General features: G+C 41.5%; 1 protein-coding gene across 1 annotated transcript in view; it reads left to right on the top strand.

Annotated features, from left to right (window-relative positions):
- g2e3 (G2/M-phase specific E3 ubiquitin protein ligase) overlaps positions 1-23,361 on the top strand; it is an 85,600-nt gene that overhangs the window by 11,739 nt on the left and 50,500 nt on the right. Inside the window, exons 2-3 of the mRNA XM_029687776.2 lie at positions 17,796-17,860; positions 18,025-18,073. The gene's annotated coding sequence lies outside the window, so the exon portion shown is untranslated. The remainder of the gene's footprint in view (positions 1-17,795; positions 17,861-18,024; positions 18,074-23,361) is intronic.

The raw sequence follows: 23,361 nt of genomic DNA, 5'->3' as shown, positions 1-23,361 counted from the left end.
TTATTTATAATCCACATAATAATTCACATTTCCTGTTGCAAAAGGTTTATTTTCATGCTGTAGCAAACTGGCTCAAATTAAGATCCTGTATCTGTAGCCAGTCTGCTGCTGCGAAAATCTATTGGAAAGTTTATGCCATCATTGTAGATGATGCCAACATATTACAACTACAATACCCAATACAGCAACTGCCATTCACAGGCTCAGATTACTATAAGATGACAACAGTGGAGAAAGTCATAGGTAATCAGCGTTTGCCTCCTTTGGCCATGCCCTGTTATTGCAAGGCTGATGTTGAAATAACTTTAGCCTGTATGGTATGTACTGTACAGTATTGTATCCTCCTTATATGGCTACATTCTGGCTCTACTTTAAATCCCTATGGTGAAGACACATTATCTGTTATGACACATTGGTGGTAACAGCGCAAACAGTTCCTGTTTGTAAGTTATCACTGTCTGCCATTGTTATTCCTACCCTGGGTGATTTTCAAATCACAATGCGATACATGCATGTAGGTGTAAAAATGTCACAGCACTTGATGCCATGTTGTAGGAAAAATGTTTTGGGTGAAGTTTGTTTACTTTTTGTCATCAATTCACACAAGAAGCAAAGGGCAGCACAGTAGTGAGGAACACAGTACGCAATATCTGTGTATTCTCCATCTCAGATCATGGTCCCATGAAGATAACACTACTTTTGGAGCAGACTAATGCTCAACATCAACCACCCAAAAAATTAGACAGCTTTAGAGTGCTCGAGTGACTTGTGTGGGACTAGAAGCCTGATGCTTCCGTATGGTGCATATCCTTCCAGCCCAGTCACATATGTGCCTGTTTGGAACTGTTGGCTGACTTAATTTGCTGCGCTGGGAATGCTTCTCTGAGATCAACCACAACAATGAATTTCTCCTCCATCCATGGCTGATGCCGTATATCTCTCTTAATAAACATCAGTAGTAAAACGGCATACTCAAACACTGTTTATTATTATGGCGCAAACCTGTTTGATCCACACGACTAAGGAGGTTAACGTGTTATTGTGGAGTTAAATTGGTGGCGGTAAGAATAGAACAAGGGATGTTTAAACTTCTTATACTTATACTGGTTTCATTAACACGGTTACATTGCTCAGCTACAAAGTGGATATGTGGCTAATGTAGCTTTTTCTGAGCACAGAAATGTGTAAAAAATATTATATTAAGGGTGATATTTCCGTCATGTAAAAAAACACAGATCTGTTCAAAACGATCATAAAACTTGTTGTAACTCATTGCTATTACATGTGCAGACATTGGTTGAGAGATTGGCTAGTGATACACAAAATTAACAAGATTCAAAATCTTCCTCTTACTTTGAGATATGTGAATAATATTACCACAATTTAACAAATTAAGGGAGCACTCTCAACCTTAATTAAGGTAAATGTACAGAAGTCCCAGATTCAAAATGAGGTTAGAAACCAACCTGCCGTTTCCTGACAGCTGACAGTGCCGTTAAAAACAGCACATAGGACCTCCCGAGTGGCGCAGTGCCACTAGAGATTCTGGGTTCGAGTCCAGGCTCTGTCACAGCCGGCCGTGACCGGGAAACCCACGGGGCGCACAATTGGCCCAGCGTCGTCTGGGTTAGGGGAGGGTTGGGCCGGAGGGAATGTCCTTGTCCCATCGCTCACTAGCGACTCCAGTGGCTGGCCGGGCACAGTGCACACTGACACGGTCGCCAGGTGAGCGGTGTTTCCTCCGACACATTGGTGCAGCTGGCTTCCGGGCTAAGTGGGCATTGTGTAAAGAAGGAGCGCGGCTTGGTTGGGTTGTGTTTATGAGGATGCACGGTTCTCGACCTTCGCCTCTCCCGAGTCCGTACGGCAGTTGCAGCGATGAGACAAGACTGTAACTACCAATTGGATACCACAAAATTGGGGAGAAAACGGGGTAAAAAAAATAATAAAGTAAAACAGCACACATATCATCTTGCTTCCGAACTACACACTATCACTGTTTACTGAATGACAGTTGTAAAACACAAGAATATTGCTGTCGCATCATACTTCTGCATAGATATTTATAAACATTATGTCTTGTTTATCCCCCACCATAAACAAGTGTATGATGAAATGTGATTGGTGTAAATGTAAATAATTGCACCTCTCTCTCACATGAGGAATAACAACAAACTCTCACAATGGAAGGCAGTGAACGCTAGAAGCCTATTTTTGATACTTAAGAGGGAAATTGAATAGCAAACAGCACAAAACATATTGCAACAGTGAGTGCAGGGGCAGCCCTCATTCAACCCAAATAAAAAACAACAAAGTGCACCTTTAATTATTTTGTGTCTCCCACAAACAACTTAAATTGGGTTGGAGAAGGCAGGGGAGGGACTGCCAACGCACTGGCTTGTGTTCATTAGGGATTTTAAAGGACTGCTACTGTCCCCTAACGGGTCTTTTCTGTGACTGCATAGTCGCAGGCGGCTAATGACCCTGTTGTCACCCCTCTTGTTAGCTAAGGCCAGGCCCCAACAGGCAGGCAGACGCACTCTGCCCAGAGCTACTGAGAACATTAATTGGATGCTATGCTGCCTGGGTGTGGCTACAGGAGGGGTGTTGGTGGTGGGTGTGTGGAAGCCGCCATCAGTGCATGGGCCAGCAAACTTGATAATAGACCCCTATGGGACACGCTATATCAATCTACAGTTTCAAACCTGCTAATTGAACTCCTGTGCACTGGAGGGAGGAGGTCTCTACAGAGCTTTTATAATTTAAGCCATTTATAATGCTAGCAAAGGGTTCCTTTTAGAAAGGTTGCAAGAAGTAATACACTGTCTTTTCTCTGATCTTTCCTAAACCATATAGTTACAAACATGTTGCATTGTATTCTGTCTGTCATTTTTTGTCGAGAAACAATCGACCAACTGATCCAGACACATTGAACTGAAGCATGTAGTAACGTAAATGCAAGTTGCTGTAGAGAGGATATTTACTGTGATAAACCAGCCAAATGAATGGGTTGGCAGCTGGACCATGAGTCAGGGTCTGCTTGTCCTTTGTTGATTGGATGTTGCCCTTGTGGTTGGTCCTGTTGCCATGGCAACCTGTAATAGTAACAATCAGGTGCAGTATTCCGACAGAGATTTTCTAATGGTGTTGTTAGGCCACTGGCTGCTACTGTGTCTACTCTAGCAACACAAGATAGAGGAGGTGTGCAGTGGAGAGCGAAAGCTGTCTGATCTGATGGTCTCTCAGGTGTCACTGACAGCAGTAACACATGCATCGGTCATGACTACCGTCCATGAGCCTCAGTCACTCTGATATCATATGATATATTGTTTCTCCTCCACTGGGGTGTCCACTTAAAGCCACAATCCTGAGTTTGTACCTCAGCTAAACGGCAGCCCCAGCCAAAGGCAAGGGGCTTGGGAAAATGTAACCGCTCTCAAATTCATAGATGGAGCTATTGATCTAAGTACTTAGAGCCCATGTGATCTAAACCGCACTGGGTCTAAGACAACAAAAACTTAACCCTTAGGTGAGACGCACACGGTTATGTATCATGTAAATTCTCCTCAATGGAAAAAGTGCCCATCTCACCACCTTCCTTCCTCCCCTCTGTTCTGTAACCCACCGCCCTTCAAACAGCCGGCACACAAACACATATACAGTATGAGATGTATCTGATTAATTACAAATCATCTGTGATGTACACGACTGCTTCACTAATTGCTGCTGGAAGCTGTGCTCATTAGCGGTTCTCATCTGGCTTGGCGCAAAAGCTAAACAACCTGCAAACGATCCAGCAATTACTGCTATTTTACCACTCCAGCATCAGGCGAGCAAGTGTAGAATGAAAATAGCTGCAGTAAATAACAAAAGGGCGTTTGGCTTCAAATGTCTAAAAGTGCCTCGCTCCACCACAGAGAAAGAAGAGAAGAGGTATTTGTTTGTTTTTTAAAGGAGCCACAGTAGGGCACTCCTGTTTTGTTTTTTTGCCAAGGCTGTCTTAAGTACAGTGACAAGCCCACAGATCATTTAATGACCAAACTAAGTTCTTGTTTATCAATAAAGTGCTGCTACATTGACGATGTGTGGGTATAGAGTAACGCCATGTGAATCGAAAGACGTCAGTCTCGACACAAACATCTCTCGGCTACACAGCTGGGTGAGAGACGGAGCATGTGTTCGCAGATATAGGGCCTTACAGACGAACAAAACAGACATACGGACAGACAGGTTTGATCTCTCCACAGCTTGATCAATCACAGATACATCCTTTTCTGTCTCTAACACTATCCAGGAGGGAATAACTTACTTTTCCTGGCCTGCGTGTCTTTTACAGCGCTTTGTTTTCTTTGTTTGGCAGTTGTGTCCATTAGAGTTTTGTTAATGAGATGGTTTTGACCAATGCAAGTGCATGATGTACTTAACACCTCAGTTTGCACAGAAAGCCAGCGAGCCTACGTTGTAACACGTAAGACTACACGTCTACGAGGCTTGGTGTTGCATGGTGACTGACACTGCTGGGAGCATAGAGTGAATTAGACAAAAGGAGACTACTGCTCATTGATAGGGTCAAGCCATTTCAGACATATGCGATCGGGCTAAATCGTATTCATACCAAGAAATAGCGAAGCTAATACTACTATGTTTACAAAATCATGACTCGCATTTGAATGCAACTTCATAATTAAATGTTATAATTCTATACGGCCGTTGTCATTCTATGAACAAAACCGATACGGTGATCAGACTGGATGTTAGAAAACAATGAAATCAAGCCTCATGAATATTAGAGATGGGGACAACAAAAGCCTGTTTTCCTGTGTATATCTAGACAGTTATTAACAAGTGTATCATTAATATTTTTGTGTTAGAAGAAGAAGCTCATTGGCAAAATGTCTAAACAGTCAGAGGCTTTGTACTAAAAAAACAAACAGCTCTCAAAACCACATCTACCGTGCTAAGGGCGAGCGTGTACGCGCCTGTACGGGCGCGCTTAATGCTGCGTCCCTCTCTTTCTCCATATCTCTCTCACTAGTTCTCTCACATACACACAAACTCATTTTAATGTGTTTATCTAATGTTAGCCGTTCATTTCAAAAACCCTACCCCAGAACCATTATTTCCCATTGTAAAGGGTGATGGGGGAGAAGATATTTTGTGTGGGAGGACAGCAGGCTTTCCTGTGAAATCCTCTTTTAAAAGAGATGAGAAAGAAAAGGTAAGCTGAAATTAATTTCAATAAAGGCACAGACTCTTGAGTATGGGAGTGGTGGAGGCCATTAGTGGGAATATGATTGGCAGATACAAGGATACTCTTGTACCAAAGACCAGGGTAATTATCCAAGGTGTCGCTGAGTGAGTGTGTGTGTGTGTCTGTGAGCTTGCATACAAGCCAGTATGTGTATGGTAGAGAAAGTGAAATATAGACAGACTGCCCCTCTCCTTTTTTCTCTTTGGATAGGTTTGTTATCAGTTATATTCACATGTGACTATCCACATGTCCTCACCTTTAGTAATTAGAGAACATGCAACATCATTGCCCAATGAGCATGAAGTAAAAGCAGAAGACTGGGGAGTGTGGGTTGAATCCAATCATGTTGGTTCTGTTCTGGGGTCCACACCTGGGTTAAAATACTATTTGAAATCATTTCAAATAATTGAAATGTGCTGGATTGAGCTTGTCTGACTTAATGGCTCAATAGAGTAGTCCCAAAAGTGCAACCCCCGCCCATCTTGCACTCCAGGCATGCTATAGCAAACGCTCAAAAGTATTTGAAAGATTAGTATTTTAACAATAATATTTTAGTATATTAATAATAGTATTTTAACCCAGGGCTATCTGTGGTATTGATACCATAGGCAGCCAGGCAGGAGCTAAGCTAACTAAGCCCCTAATGAAGTGCTCCAGGCACCAGGTTGGTTTTACATCACCACCACCAACAGCAGTTTTCCCACCTTTCCCTAAAACTCAGGGGAATCAATTTGAACAAATAAAGAACATATTGTAACTGGGCTCGTTGCAACGTTAATGAATGTAGCAGATGCTAAGAACACAGAGTCCCAATTACCAAGGGAACCGGCAAGAGCCCATTTGCCATTTGTTATATTAAGTATTTGGAATTAGCGCCCGTCCAGGTATAATTAAAAATTGTGCCACTTTCCCCATCAACACGTGAAAACTTGTTCATTTACAACTTTTTTTCCTTTTCCCCTGGTGATTACAACAGATGGCATGAGAAAATGTGAAACTAGAGGAAGAAAAAACATTTTTTACAAACACGTCGCTGTTGAAGGTAATGTAATGTAATGAAGCTGGTAAATCAGGTTTTGGCAACAGTAACGTGTTTGACATAACAAGACAGGGTACCGAACGAGGATGAGAGGTCCTTCGACACTTACTGCAGTTTGTGTTGAATCAAACCAGTTTTATCCGGAAACAAGTCGATGAAGTATAGACACTTTGAGAACCTTGTTACAGCACCATCTCCTGATCATTATATTTAATGTATGACTCTGGGTGCTTGTATTTCCTGCTGTGTTTAACAGCACACTATACATAGGGTTGAGGTGCAGGTTTTTCCATTCCGGACTACTTTGGCTGGAATTCAAAGCAACCCACCACAGCGCAATTACAGTCTCTGTATTTGTCTACAACCTACTGGATCGTCTACATGTGATAATCTACGATGTAGGCCTGGTTCAATAGAATTGAGCCCTTTGTATGTCCAGCAGTTGTATTTGTTGAATGGTCTATACCTGCTCAGTGCAACCTCAGTGTTTGTAAAAGGGTGATGTACAGTGGGCTCCAAAAGTATTGGGACTGACACTTTTGGTGTTGTTTTGGCTCAGTACTCCAGCGCTTTGGATGTGAAATGAATATTTATGCCTCTAACTTTCTCACTCATCATTATTCACAATTCATTCAAGATGATCCGCAATCATGGTAGCATCCACATTAATGTAGAAGTGTTCAGAAACATATTCTATTCTTATTTACAATAAAAGTGACTCCAAAAATACATGATTTACCATTCATTTCTATTGGGCACAAAATTAACCTGAAACACAACCAAAACAAACAGCAAATGCATCCAACTAATGTGCAGAGTTACAAGCTTGTTGTAGTCAGTGCGTGCTATGAATATGGGGCCAAATACAAAACCTTTTAATATTTTAATACACATTAGTGAATTTGTGCTAATACTTTTGTACAAAAAGTGCTGTAATTTCTAAACGGTTCAACCGATATGGATGAAAATAACCTCAAATTAAAGCTGACGGTCTGCACTTTAACCTCCATAGTCATTGTATAATTTCAGAAGTGCTGGAGTACAGAGCCACAACAACGTGTCACTGTCCCAATACTTTTGGAGCTCACTGTATGTGGTGATTTTAGAGTAAAACAATTCCATTGACTTTCCCCGAATTTTCAGGTTTTCTATCAATTATTTTTGGAGGATTTCCTGATTATTTCTTCCTGATTCTGGGAATCTTCCAACCACAATTGCCGGGGAAACCTTTTTGCAACCTATAGTAGATGGTTGTACGTTTGTAATGACATCAGAGTGACACTGGGACGTGATGGCAGTGCTCAGTGTTCAGTTCTTAGTGCCTTGTTCTAGGGTCATTTGGCACAGTGGGCTCTAACAGACAGACTGCTCCTCTGAAACTGTGCAGCCATCCATGAATCAGGCCTGGGTTCAAATAGTTTTGGTTTTCTTAAAAAGTGTGAGTCTACCTGGAGTGCCAGATGAGTTTGGGTTTGCACTTTTGGGATTATTCCATTGGTTCCATTGTGCTAGACAAGCTCAATCAAGGACAGCTAAAGTATTTAAAAGAAAACAAATAGGACCTACTATTTGAACCCAGGTCTCCCCGTAGAACACATTTCACCATCAATATGTTTATAGAGATTACATTTTTCCTTTCATTTCTATCCCTGTGTACAATAAACAGTCCTCCTGTACCCCACATATTTATTGTGTTTCAAGTTCATTAAAAAAAGACGTTAGAGACATCTTGCATATACTTAAGACCATTGTTTCAAAACAGCCACACCAGCCCTCGTACATAGTAATTGTGAGGTGAGAATGGTAATGAGAGAAGTAGTTCAGTGCAAGGCATATTGGCCGGAACGTCACACATCTGTAGTGTAGACAGTAGATGATGTTCCTTAGTTCAGGCAACATGAGATTGTTTCTGACTGCTGGGTGTCAAACGTAAACGACAGGGGTGCTATGTACTGCAAATGTGACGCTCTTGTCAAATCATCACAAATTCTACTCTGACCCTGCAGGCAGGCAGACGGCAGTAGTCTGCCTGTGTCTCTCAAAGGCTGCCTGGCTCTCTCTCTCTCTCTCTCACTGTAGTGTGTGGACTGACTGGAGTGTGTTTTCCCTCCGTTACCGTGACAACGGTTCCCTGTCTTTTAAAGGCTGTGTGTGTGTGTGTGTGTGTTCACAATATGTATGTCGTCAGTACCAAGTTTGAATGTTTAGGATCTCTCTCTGACTCTGCGCATCAGCATCCACCATGGGCACATTTACATGTTACCTAATTAGCTTGCTTAATTATTGTTTCCTGTCACAAGAGTGTGCATGTGGTATTGAGGCTTTCATGGACTTGTTAGATGAGGTAGTGTAAGATGAACTATAGCATGTCCATTCCTGCCTCCTTGATATGAATACTGACAAAATGAAGATACAGTACTGAAATTGGACTAAGTCTGTTAATCATCATACTGTAGCTACTAACTAGCAGTGGTGGAAAAAGTATCCAATTGTCATACTTGAGTAAAAGTATAGTTAATAGAAAGTTACTCAAGTAAAAGTGAAAGTCAGACAGTAAAATACTACTGGAATAAAAGTCTAAAAGTATTTGGTTTTAAATATACTTCAGTATCAAAAGCAAATGTAATTGCTAAAATATACCTTAGTATCAAAAGAAAGTTTAAATCATTTAAAATTCCTTATATTAAGCAAAGCAGACGGCACCATTCTTGTTTTTAAAATGTCTGGATAGCCAGGGCACACTCCAACACACTCCGACATTATTAACAAAAGATGCATTTGTTTTTAGTGAGTCCGCCAGGCCAGCGGCAGTAGGGATGACCTGTGTTCTCTCGGGGCAGCAGGTAACCCAGTGGTTAGAGCATTGGACTAGTATCCGGAAGGTTGCAAGATCAAATCCCCAAGCTGACAAGGTAAAATAAAATGTTCTGCCCCTGAACAAGGCAGTTAGCCTGCTGTTCCTAGGCCATCATTGAAAATAAGAACTTGTTCTTAATTGACTTTCCTAGTTAAATAAAGAAAAAATAAGTTTGTGAATTTGACCATTTTCCTGTCCTGCTAAGCATTCAAAATGTAACGAGTACTTTTGGTTGTCAGGGAAACTGTAGGGTGTAAAAAGTACAGATACCCCAAAAAACAACTTACTAAGTAGTACTTTAAAGTATTTTTACTTAAGTACTTTACACTACTGCTAACTGGTATAGTTACACTGACGAATAAAGTTGCTTCAAAGTTGCTTCCAGTACAAAAGAAGTATCAATGTGTGTAAGTCGCTCTGGATAAGAGCATCAGATAAAAACTCAAATGTAAAAATGTGCATTTCTTCTGCTCAGTAGCCAGGATACACTACATGACCAGAAGTATGTGGACACATGCTTGTCGAACATCTCATTCCAAAATCATGGGCATTAATATGGAGTTGGTCCCCCCTTTGCTGCCTCCACTCTTCTGGGAAGGCTTTCCACTAGATGCTGGAACATTGCTGCGCGAACTTGCTGCCATTCAGCCACAAGAGCATTAGTGAGGTCGGGCAATTAGACCTGGCTCGCAGTCGCCATTCCAATTCATCCCAAAGGTGTTCGATGCGGTTGAGGTCAGGGTTCTGTACAGGCCAGTCAAGTTCTTCCACACCGATCTCGACAAAACATTTCTGTATGGACCTTGCTTTGTGCACAGTGGCAGGAATGGGCCTTCCACATAGTTGGAAGCACAGAATCGTCTACAATCGTCATTGTATACTATAGCTTTAAAATTTCCCTTCACTGGAACTAAGGGGCCTAGCCTGAACCATGAACAACAGCCACAGACCATTATTCCTCCTCCACCAAGCATTACAGTTGGCACAATGCATTGGGGCAGATCACATTCTCCTGGCATCCGCCAAACCCAGATTCGTCCGTGCGACTGCCAGATGGTGAAGCGTGATTCATCACTCCAGAGAACGTGTTTCCACTGCTCCAGAGTCCAATGGCAGCGAGATTTACACCACTCCAGCCGACACTTGGCATTGCGCATGGTGATCTTAGGCTGCTCGGTCATGGAAACCCATTTCATGAAGCTCCTGACGAACAGTTCTTGAGGTGACGTTGCTTCCAGAGGCAGTTTGGAACTCGGTAGTGAGTGTTGCAACTGAGGACAGACTATTTCTACGCGCTATGCTCGCTCTTCAGTAAGACCATTCTACTTCCAGTGTTTGTTTATAGAGATTGCATGGCTGTGTCCTCAATGTTATACTCCTTTCAGCAACTGGTGTGGTGGAAATAGCCATATCCACTCATTTGAAGGGTGTCCACATACTTTTGTATATATAGTGTATCTCAACCCAGTATTTGACTTGGCCTTACCTTAATTCATACTGCAAGCTGCATCCCTTTTTATCCCTCAGTCTTCCCTCCCTCCATCAGTCTACTTTACAACGCACTTCTTGCCCTAAAGCAACTTCCATGGGCTTTTCATTCAGATGACACAATCGGGGGAAATAGAGCAACTTAATTACTGTCCAAAATGTATGAGCCGATGTCTGAAAATGTAAGAGTAGCTGTCTAGTAGGGGCTGAGTCTGAGTCTAGTAGGGGCTGAGTCTGAGTCTAGTAGGGGCTGAGTCTGAGTCTAGTAGGGGCTGAGTCTAGTAGTGGCTGAGTCTGAGTCTAGTAGGGGCTGAGTCTGAGTCTAGTAGGGGCTGAGTCTAGTAAGGGCTGAGTCTGAGGCAGGGAAAGACTTATGACTGACTGCACACTGCTCATGAAAACCACTGACCCTTGGCTTTGTGTATCATTTCCAGTTTCATTCGAGTATTTGCGTGTTCAACCATAAATAGTTACGCCTAGGTAAGCCATGCACGATACAGTGGTATTAGGTAGCCTATGTAGCTTTGTTCAAGCCATAGAATTAGAATGAATTCTATTTATATGCTTCTGTGAAAGCTCCATCCACAGAGCAGACAGGATTTGAAGGTTCAGTCATCCAGCCATTAGTGACTCACGCCACACAACTAAAATGGGTATTTTGGGGACATTTTCGACTGAGTTAATCATCTGAACTTGTTTACCATCTATACTTCCACCACACTGTGATAGACAGATGTTATTTAGAAGATAACTACCTTTAAATGAGTCTCTAGTTCCCTTTTAGATGTTCCAGTTCTTATTCCACTCAGTGATAATAGAAAGTAATTAATCAAATGAATGGGGAAAATCATTTAATTAATTCATGTGTTTTGTCGTTGCAAATAATTTTGTTTGATTTTGTATCCTTTAAGAAAATAGATATATAAGCCGTAGTGAATGACTGTCGCTCAATTTGTGTTCTGCACTGCCACCTACAGTCTGTTGTAGAGCACATACACTACTGTGGGTTTGGTTCTATCATTCCTCTGGTAATAATATGTGCCATTTAGTAGACACTTTTATCCAAAGCGACTTAGTCATGCGTGCATAAGACATTTTACGCGTGGGTGGTGCAAACCCTCTATCTTGTCGTTGCAAGCGTTACGCTCTACCAACTGAGCTACAGAGGACCACTGGTGATGCCTACATACGAAACTGGTCGTACCTAGATACTTAATTCCTAATTTTGCACAAAAACAGATGAATATTATTTGGACGGTATCCTCCTGTAGGTCTAGTGTAAAAACAATAATAATACATTGTTTTAGAAATCAGATAGTAGGCTAAACTGGTTTGTTGACAGTTTAGACGTTGAATATGCTTATTTAGCAAGATTGCGTAATTGTTATATTTTGTCTAGGAGAAGTAGAGACCAAAGGCAATATCCATTATCCAAAAAGCCCAAACCTCTTCTGACAGTTCTCTCACTGTGGCTCTGCTCTGAGGCATCCTCTCCAACAGGGGGCACTGTTTGTCTAGTTCATTTAAAGGCTCTGTTTTTGGGGTTGGAAGCTGCCATTTACTTATTCATTCCAAAGCAAACTACAGTGAACAATCAATTGGTGAATGCTCTTTTATAGTGTGTATGTTGAAGGTTGTAGAGATGTTGTTCTTTAATCAGCATGTCCAACAAAAACATGCATGTTTGGCACATTGATAGTCTGGTCAAAACTGTAGAGGAATCTAGAGATGATATAAGTTGTGTGGTTTGCATAGCATTTATAATCATGTGGCCATACATTGTTATATACACCATATTGTCTCTCAACCTATGTGACTTTTTTTTTAGGTTGGAGACCACTTGAGAATTTAGCCCGCATCCTACATCTCAAGATACCATCCCTTAGACACAGCTGTCACAACTCTGCCCTTTATGTAGGAAACAAAAATTATTGTATAGAAATATATATGTGAAAAAAACATGATACATGTGAAAACCAACATGTGAAAAACACAATTCCCTTTGTCAGGTCCTGTGAAGTCCCTGTGGCAAAATGTGACAATGTGCAGGTGTCTAGGAAGAAGGGCTATTCCACGGTTCCTGGAATTGCGCTGAGATGGAAGTATAGCGCGAAACAAACCAAAAATATTTCAACTTTGTGCATAGAATTGTATGGTTTGATTTCAATGACTTTTTTTTTTTAAATTCTACAAAACACATTTACTGGAAGAACTGTGTAGATGCAAAGTTTGGTAAAATACGTTTTGTAAAATCTCCCTTTGTTTGTTTCCAAAAACTTTGAAGTGTCTACTCCGAATTAAGATTGAAAGATTTCTGCAGAAAGATGTCCACTATAACATGACAGCTTGAGTTTGAAAACATTTATTTTGTTTATTGAACTACATTAAGTGAAGTGGATTTACACCTGGTAACAGAATTGTGGTAACGGAATTTCCTCTTGGGTTCCTGATATGTACTACACAGAAATGCATAATTATGAACGTTATTCTATTCATGGCATTGTATCCTAAATAGGTACACAATGTACAACACAGTAGAGCTCAGTAGAATACAGTAGAGTTGGAGTACTCAACTCTACACCACTCTACTGTACAGTAGACACGAATGTACTTATCAATACTCTACTTGTCTTTACTGTACTGTCCTCTAATGGGCTCTACTGAACTGGGATGTCCAACCTTGTGAAACATAGACGTCTATGATTGGGTCAGATTTGGTCCGGTCCGGGGTTTGTGATGGGGAACTAGAGTGGAGCCCATGAAAACACAGACACTAACAAGACAGAAATGTCTTATTATTAGACAATTATTCATTGTTAACCATTAATATTAAATAAGCCAGGTAAATATGTAATTTTTCTATCACAGGATACAATCTATACTAACTCATACCAACTAGAATGAAGCACAGGACATGCTTTCTAATAGCTATGCTAGTGTGGATATTAGAGCCATTGCTTACATGCCTGCCATGTTAGCATGTCAACAGGACTCATGCCCTGAGGATTGGCAGCTCAGGTCAGGTGGGTGCCTGTTTAGAATGTGGACAGCAACCATCAGCCACTCAGTCTCTGAAGGGTGTTCCGCAGTGGGACAGCAGCTGACACACACCCAGGCCCACGCGCACATGCATGAACTGGACAAAGGCACGTATGCACATACATACACACACACACTGTACGAAGGCATGCATGCACACACTCACGTGCTGTACCAAGGCACGCATACACACATGCACGTACTGAATGAAGGCATGCATGCACACACACAGCGTAACCCACCAGGCAACCGAGAGTCAGCCACAGTTGGGGCCACAGCCACCCATACACTGTAAGATCATATCACTCTGACAAGGGTTGACCCAACAACACACAATGTATAAGAAATTGCAGTACTGTACACAGCACGGTACGTTTACAATGGTTAAAGTAGAATATTTGGTTGACCTGTATAGCCAACTGACTTTGTTATTATGTAAACATGTGCAGTATAAAAAAAAAAAGGAAACTATTTGGAATTACAATATACAGTGGATGCCTGATAAAACCACCGGTTGGTTTCAGTCCTTGCTGATTTGTGATCATGGCATAGAGTTGGACTTTATGGCATTATTTCTAAGCAGCACAATTTCTCACCCACTAAATGGCTTATGTGATTAACAGAGCAAAAGTGCTTCCAGCCAGAGTCAACTTACAAGCCCTTAACCAACAACCAGCTTAAAAGAGGGGGGTCAATGAAAATAGTCTGGGTAACCATTTGATTAGCTGTTCAGGAGTCTTATGGCTTGGGGGTAGAAGCTGTTGAGAAGCCTCTTGGACCTAGAGTTGGCACTCCGGTATCGCTTGCTGTGTGGTAGCATAGAGAACATTACATTTACAGTCTATGTCTAAGGTGGCTGGAGTCTGACTATTTTTAGGGCCTTCCTCTGACACCTCCTAGTATAGAGGTCCTTGATGGCAGGAAGCTTGGCTCCGGTGATGTACTGGGCAGTACACACTACCCTCTGTAGCGCCTTGCGGAGGCCGAGCAGTTGCCATACCAGGCAGTGATGCAACCAGTCAGGATGCTCTCGATAGTGCAGCTGTAGAACTTTTGAGGATCTGAGGACCCATGTCAAATCTTTTCAGTCTCCTGTGGGGTAATAGGTTTTGTCGTGCCCTCTTCACAACTGTCTTGGTGTGCTTGGATCATGATAGTTTGTTGGTGATGTGGACACCAAGGAACTTGAAGCTCTCAACCTGCTCCACTACAGCCCCGTCCATGAGAATGGGGGCGTGCTCTGTCCTCCTTTTCCTGTAGTCCACAATCATCTCCTTTGTCTTGATCACGCTGAGGGAGAGGTTGTTGTCCTGGCACCACACGGCCAGGTCTCTGACCTCCCTATACACAGACCCTATTGTCATCTTTCTCTGCTAGTTGATGGTAGATCGACACATCAAGGTTATCTTTCCTGGGGAGCTTTTTAACTGTCAACAGCTCTGAAATGGCACACTATTCCATATAAAATGCACTATATTTGTGAACTTATGTTATCGAGAATAAGGTTCCATTTTGGACACACACTGGTTTGGGATTGGAATCTCTTTATTGTATATAATAAATCAAGCTTTGAATTGGATTTGACATCTTAAAGATTCTGCCTTTTGATTTGTGATCAGTGTGTACTGCAAGTCCCCCAGTAATGAGAAAAGGAAATGAAACAGCAGATCACAAAAGTCCAGCTGTGAGCCTCTAGAATCAGAACCAGGAAAACGCTGAAGATGGAAAAAGATCTTTAAAGGAGAATGTGTCAGAGTGTCAAGATTTTAGATTTCCATTTGAATCACTACATCTACAATAACACACACACACACACACAAAGCCTCTTTTTCTAGTTAGTAAAATGATTATTTTAATGAACTTATTCCCTGGTTATTTATTTATTTATTGATGTTGTATATCTTGTACTGTGAATGACAGACTGAATGAAAACAGGCACAGAAACAGCAGGTGGTGCCTTGGATAGATAGAGCTACAGCACTGAGCACACAGGCACATTCATGTCCCATAATACACTCTGCTTCCTGTTGCTTCCTGGGGGAAATATCCAACAACAGGAGAGCAGGAAGTTCCTTTTGGGGGGATTTTAACCTCCAATAAAAAATAAATAAAAAATGTAAAAACTATGAAAACATGGCTTAGCTAATTTTTTATTTGATATACAGTATGTTGTCTTTGATTTGTATTCTGTTGCGTGCCAAATACATTTTGATATGAGATATTTTAGGGCTCGATTCAATCCATATCTCGTAAGATCTGCTCTATAGCGCAATTGAAATTTAAAGGCAATGTTCCCATGTTCGCATAAACTGCATTCACAGTAAACACGGCACATGTCGGCTCAATTGGAAATGACCTTTACATTTGAATCGCGCTACACTTCCACGAAACAGATTTAATTGAGCCTTTATAGTATGCTTATTGATTCATTCATTAAAAGTGGATGCCTTTATCGGCATGCATTCCACAATGGGAATTCCGCTATTGACCTTGTGAAAGTTTGGGAGGAGTACGGTTATTATGGTCACATGATGGATTACAGTCCTAATTCCTCTCCAAAAGGTATGTCTTTGTTTCCATTCATACAGTAGCGTATGTGTGTGTGAGAAAGAGAGAGCTTTCGTTTCGTTGGACAGAGAGATGGTCAAACTGGGGGATAGAGCCGGAAGGGGGGAGGATGTTTGGCCTTTCACCAGGACCTGGCTGGCAGTGACGACTGACCTTAGGCCCAGAGTGATGCATCATGCAATTTGGACCCTCCAATAGGTTATGTGGAGTGTGAATTTCTCTAGGCTCCATCACTCACATAAATCCACTCCAGTAGGCCATATGACCCACCAGGAACTTACCATGGAAAAGCCTTTTTTATATCAGTAGATGACTAAGATATTAGCCCTTAAAAACAGTACGTGTATGCGTTACATTAAAGCACAAATATAGCACCAAAATCTCCCAATTTGACTTCAGATTCTGCCACATATCCACGTTTATCCAAAACGTCAAATTTCGAAGTGTTTTTAAGTTAAGGTTTGAGATAGGGTTAAAACATTAAAGAGCCTGGCTCTGCCACGGCATATAGTCATGGCTATATTAACAACATTACTTTTGTCATAAACATTTTCCAAACCACAAGCTAGAACGAGCGCGTTTTCATTTCACTGGTAGAATCGAGAAGTTTCGACTTCCTGTGTATTAGGCAGCTCATAGTGAACCACAGGGTCCGGCACTCATAGTAAATGCAGATACCACCCGGATAGCTAGATGGGGCGTGCTCACAACTTGGAAGCTGGCGACCAACACTCAGTAATCTCAGATCTTCTCTAGACACAATCTTTTTTGAAAACATTTGTTTTCACTAGCGTTTGTCATCATGTCCATGTGGTGTTCTGTGTCTGCCTGTGTTGATTACGAACAAGCGTGAAAATTAGTTTTCTTTCAACGTTCTACCTACCAGAGATTTACCCCGATGCTGCCAATGACTTGCGGCTACTAAGAATTATGCTCACAGTGACCAAATGTTATTAGAGGGATTTTCAAGCTGAGCTGATGGGGAATCTATTTCAACGACAGCTGAGAATTGATGCGATATCATTGTTTTTTCCCCTTCAAATCAAAACGAAAGATTCTCTATTAGACAGAACATAACATTAGCTACCTTAGCTGGACTAGGTACATTTGCTAGCTAGCTAATGTTACAGTCCTGTATAGAACTCTAAATGCCATCAGCTAAATCATATTTTGGATACACACTGTCAATCAATTTTGACCTATGCCATTGTAGTCACTGCTAGACTGGTACCTTCAGCAGCTAAGCTAATGTTAGCAAATAAGAGTAGCTCAATCAGATAGCCATCTATTCCACCCTTGTCTGGAAAACCCTCCGTTACTAAAAATAGAATTGCCGATATAGTGTACTCACTCTCTGTGTGTTGGTAGCAATGATGAGTGTGTATAAATCTATGGTTGGTTAGTTGGTTCTCAGCTGGCTAGCAATCTTGCTGCCAATTTAGTGACGCTAGCTAACAGCAAGCTGACAATCTTGAAATGACCATGTTAGGTGTGCAAAGCTAGCCAGTCTAATAGAGATCAATACAATTAGTGTGTTGTGTGTTTTGTTGTAGGTGGTACAGAATCTGATTCCCCTGCTGGCATGTGCTTCCAAACCCTAGCTCTGCACAAGGTGAAGGTAAGTTGGCAAAAATATTTACAAGATGGTGGCTAAGATAGCTGAATTTACAGTAAGCATGGCATAAACATGAACTGGGTAGTGTTTGTATGGGTTTATGTCTGTGTTTAAGGGCCACAAGAGTACCTCCTTTAATGTACCCCTTTTCTCTTGGTAAAACTCAGGTGATCTGGAGACCTTCCACACTGCCCTGCTGAAAAATACCCCATAACGGTAGGGTCTTTGTTCGAAACATCGTCATCTATTTGTTCAAAACATCGTCATCGTCATCTATTTGTTCGAAACATCGTCATCTCCTGGCAGCATTTACCCTCCAGCTTCACAAGCTTGAAAACCACATTTGTTTTGGAGTCAGAGTTTCAGTATAGTTTGTTTTTCAAAACAAGTGTTTAATTATTTTATTTCAGTTTTCAAAATAGTTTTTTTCATGATTTTTCTTTTTAGTTTCAATTTCGGTGTACTAATAACCTTGACATATTACACTAACCATAAATGGACCTCTTCAATTTGGTGCCAAAATAAAAACAGCATTACGTTATCTCCTTCTCATGTCCAGAGGGCTTGTGAAACTCAGAGACTACTGAATCCCACCTTTCTTCCTCGGTCTAGTGTAGTTTTAGGCTACCCTTGAAAAAGCAACTGATTGTGTCTCCCTTCCCTTTCTCTCATACCCCATTTGTCAGTTGGGCAATTTCTGTGCCTCAGTCTAGCAGCAGGGGACGTATGGATGGAAGAGATGGAACCTTGGGTGTCAAACCCTGTTTACAACAGGGCTTGCTGTGTTTAGTCTCTTCATTCCAGAATGCCTTCCATCATTCTTTGGAATTTACTGTACCTTTTTGTTGTTACAGTATATTTTATGCTGCCATTTGCAATACTATGTAAAAGTTCTGAGTGAGTCCCTAATATATTCAGTCATTGGTAAGCCTGCAATCTGCTTTCTCTTTGTTTGCTTGATAGTGATGTTATTGCCACTACACATACCTAGACATAATGTACTGATCTTCAACATCTCATATTATTTCTGCTTCTTACAATAAATCCTTGTGACATGCTATTAAAAAATGGCTCATGATTCTTTAACCTCAAGACCTTTCCTAACATGTCATAAGGCTTATCCTCCAAAAGCCTTATGGTAGATTTTTCAGTTATATACCGATGTGATATCCAAAGATACTGTTTATATATATTACTGACCTGACAATGGTTGTGGGTGGGCTGTACATTGTAAATGCAAATTACTCTTATGGCATGTATTTTTGTTGCTTGTGGAGTGCTTGAACCAAGTTCAAATGTTGAGAAGACAAATACATTTTTTTGGACTAATTTGTTTCATGCTTTTTGTGGCTTCACTCAGTGGGGATAGGGCCTTTTGTCTTTGTCCCACAGACCTGAATCTTACAACTCCAACCCTGAAGCCTCTGAGAACATGATCATATATTTGAAATTACGTTATATTAAAGCATTGAAATTGCATTCCATGACATCAAACGCACTAATGTATGTGCTTTTACCATTACTACTCTTAAGCAACAGTGTATCTATTGTCCATATGGAGGTTGTCTATGAATATAGAGCGAGCTGAGCACCCACCCAACCCTCTGGAGGAGCCATGACGTGATGTCACTGCCATGTGCCATGAGGCCAGGTGTGGCGGTCACATAGATCGAGACAACCGGAGACTGTGAGAAAAGTGGCCTGGGGTGTCAAGGATTAAATGGAGACAGAAATGCTCCGTCAAATGAAATGACTAATTATAACCTTCCCCTCCCAATTTGATTTCCCACTGTATGGAGAACTGATGGTCCGCCTGTAAATGGGACTCAGACCCAGGGCCATAATGAGGGAGAAGAGTGCCTAAAAAAGGGTAGTCTCTCGTTGAGTGACACCTTTGATGCAGAAAACCAATTAGATTGAGCAGAATGGGTGCTGGAGGACTTGGCTCCCATGCACTTTCTAGTTGATTATATTCTGTCACAGACACAGGACTTGATTTGTCAATTCCATATCAGGTTGTAAAGCAAGGGGGGGGGACACAGGGATTGATGGAGTGGGGGGTGGAGGGTGGAGAGCCAGAGAGAACAAATGACTGTCTGATAATGGGCATTCCGCACACGGTGTGACATTTCCTACCCAGCTGTCCATCCGTGGGGCTGTCTGGCATTTAAGAACGAGGGGTCTTTGTTTGGCCCTGGTCTGAAAGGAGGCCCTGAGCAGTTTCCCAGAGAGGAAACTGAGAGGCTAATAGACTAAGTGAGATGTGTTGCCAGGTTCTTTCATTATGTCTGTGTATTCCAGGAAGGCCGTGTTAACGAGCCTCAGCCTCAGGTTGAGTGTAACAAGCTGTCTGTCACACCACAGAGAAAGGGCCTGTCGCTAATGAGGGACAGAAGCACGATTGACATCCCCCTCCATCATTTCATGGTGGGACTCTCGAGGAGAAGGAGGAGGAGTGAGAGGAAGGAGTGGTGATGAATGAGGTTGTGGCCGAACACTGTTTATCTTACATAGCCTACACACTGTGCCATGTCAAGGTTTCAGCCACTTTCTTTCTACAGATTAATTAAATTGACCATTTTGCCACTTGGACATGGATAGACAGTAAAGGCTTAATCCTATGTTTAATTCAAGACAATTTGGGTACAAATGATGCGCTGGTATCAATGAGATAATTTCACAAAAAATATGTTATCACAAACCTTTATTTAACTAGGCAAGTCAGTTAATAAAAAATCTTATTTACAATGACGGCCTACGCCGGCCAAACCTCGATGATGCTGGGCCAATTGTGCACCGCCCTATGGGACTCACAATCATGGCCGGTTGTGATACAGCCTGGAATCGAACCAGGGTGTCTGTAGTGACGCCTCAAGCACCGAGATGCAGTGCCTTAGACTGCTGCTCCACTCGGGAGACCGTAACTGCATGCCTATCAACTTCAAATCCAGGAAGACTCTGAAAAATACACTGAGTGTAAAAAAGTTGCACGCACTTTTTTGCCCTCAGAACAGCCCCATTTGGTCTGGGCATGGACTCTACAAGGTGTCAAGTGTTCCACAAGGATGCTGGCCCATGTTGACTCCAAAGCTTTCTGCAGCTGTGTCAAGTTGGCTGGATATCTTTTGGGTGGTGGACCATTCTTGGTCACACTATTGAGCGTGAAAAAACCCAGCATCGTTGCAGTTCTTGACACACCCAACCCGGTGTGCCTAGCACCTACTACCATACCTGTTAAAAAGCACTTAAATCTTTTGTCTTGCCCATTCACCCTCTGAGGGGCACACATACACAATCAATGTCTCAAGGCTTAAAAATCCTTCTTTAACCTGTCTCCCCTTCATCTACACTGATTGAAGTGGATTTAACAAGTAATAAGGGGTCATAGCTTTCACCTGGTCAGTCTGTCATGGAAAGAGCAGATGTTCCTAATGATTTGTATATTCAGTGTATATTATAAACCACCTAGATGTATTTTTCCCCTGAGTGGAAACGACACGTCTGTGATTTTTAAAAGTTTTTCCTTGTAGTGGTGTAATTTTAATTGGGTATGTTGATCTCTTCTCAGGTGAGCCGGTGAATTCACCCAGAAGAGTCCCATATTACTTTCTCCACTCTCCTCTCAGATGGTTTAAAGGGGCTGGTTCAAGCCAAGGGATGTTTCTAACAGTAATTCAGCCATGTAGTATTGAAGAGACTCATACTTCAGATGCTAATGGTTTTTGTGCATTGCCCCTATGAATTATGGAAAAGCATATCAGAATTCTCTCTGTCCAACACTGGCCTTCTTTCCCCAGATTGACATCTAGCTAGGCTGCTTTTGGGTTAACAATGTAAAATGCAAATGATAGATTATATTTAAAAAAATATATTTATTTTATGCGTTTCTGAACATATTATAAAAGTAGTTATGTCATCTTACATTTTAGCCATGAATTTAACAATTTCACCTTTTCCAATTTACGGGTCTCCCTGACATAATTGTTACCGACAACAAAAACCAAAACAGTCCCATTTCAGCGCAAACTAAGCTGAACTCCGTGCCCCCACCCCCTCCACCCAGTGTGTCACCAACAGGCCACCGTCCAGGCCGTCTTAGCAGTGCCCTCATCCATCATTGTCCTTAACAAAACAGACAAAATGAGCCTGTGAAAAGTAGTAGCTACTGTAGTGTGTGTCTGGATCCCCTTTACAGAGCTACACAGTGTTGATGTTGTAAAAGGAACCAGAAGCAGCCAAGCTGGCATTGATTTTCAGGTCAGGTCATTCATCCATTCAGAGGGAGCCGGGCGGCCGCTCTCCCCATGCTCTCTGCTCTCCCTCCTGCCTGGCCTAACCGACTGGGTGGGTGGTGAGGCACTGAGGGAGCACAAAACCCAGGACAGCCCACAATACCACCAAACAAAACTCACAACTATCAAATCAGAATACAGACTTGAACAGGAAATCATTCGGTGTGAAGATGAGAGAGCTGTGGCGGATAAACTGGCTGGATGTAACCGCTGTGTGACTTTGAGGATAGATTATTAATTGTACTGTACATCATTGGAAAATGGATTGTGTGCTGGTTGGCAAATCAACCGTTTTTGGTTAGGCCTGTGTCCATTTCTATAAGAGGGAAAGTAAAATAAGTAGGGGACTCGGATTACCTTTAGTTTTGAAACAATGAGTTTTCACAAGCACAATGTCTTAAATATCAACCCATGCTTTTCTCTAAAACAACGAATCTTTGACCTTGTGCTTCATCTTAATCATTATTATAATAACTGAAAATCTGAACACAACTGACAATTTTATGCATGTACAGTCGTATGCAAAAACATTTAACCCAAAACAAGTTTTTTGTGACCCCTCGGAGCAGGTGACAAACACTGGCTAAATATTCACAGTGTTGGGGAGTAGTGAGCTACATGTAGTTTAACTAGGCATTTAACAACATTCTGCAGTAGCTTGGTGGAAGTTGAACAAAATGCAAATCTAGGTAGTGTTTTCAGTAGTTATTTGCTTTTTTGCCATTTAGTGGTGTAGCTAACTACTCAAACTACACACTACTTTTTGTGCAAAAATAAAATGAGTGAAGTAACCAATAATGTCATCTCTTTTTCAGTGTCAGACCTTCTTAATTCTCAAATTACACATTCGGTTAACATTTGACTCCAGATTGATCTGTTCTTGCAATTTGTAGTCTGACATTTTAGAAATGATAATTGATCACTAAGTTGTTTAAACTACCTATTCAAAGTAACTGTAGTTAAGTCAAACATATTTTTATTTTTATTAAGGGAAGCTTTAGTGTAGCTTACCTTTTTCCAGTGTGAAGTAATCAGTAGCTTGGTAAACTATATTTTCAGAGTAGCTTCCCCAACACTGCTAATTTGTATTGCTCATCATGCCTTAATATTTTAACTTTTAACCTCCATTACGTTCTCTCTTTGTATGGCCACAGCCTCCAACTCACATTAAGTCACATCAAACATGAACACTTAAACTAACACATCCCCCCC

This window comes from Oncorhynchus nerka, linkage group LG18, assembly GCF_034236695.1.
Source record: "Oncorhynchus nerka isolate Pitt River linkage group LG18, Oner_Uvic_2.0, whole genome shotgun sequence".
NCBI lineage: Eukaryota > Metazoa > Chordata > Actinopteri > Salmoniformes > Salmonidae > Oncorhynchus > Oncorhynchus nerka.
Note: the sequence above shows the minus strand (reverse complement) of the source record. Positions and strands in the feature narration are given on the sequence as shown.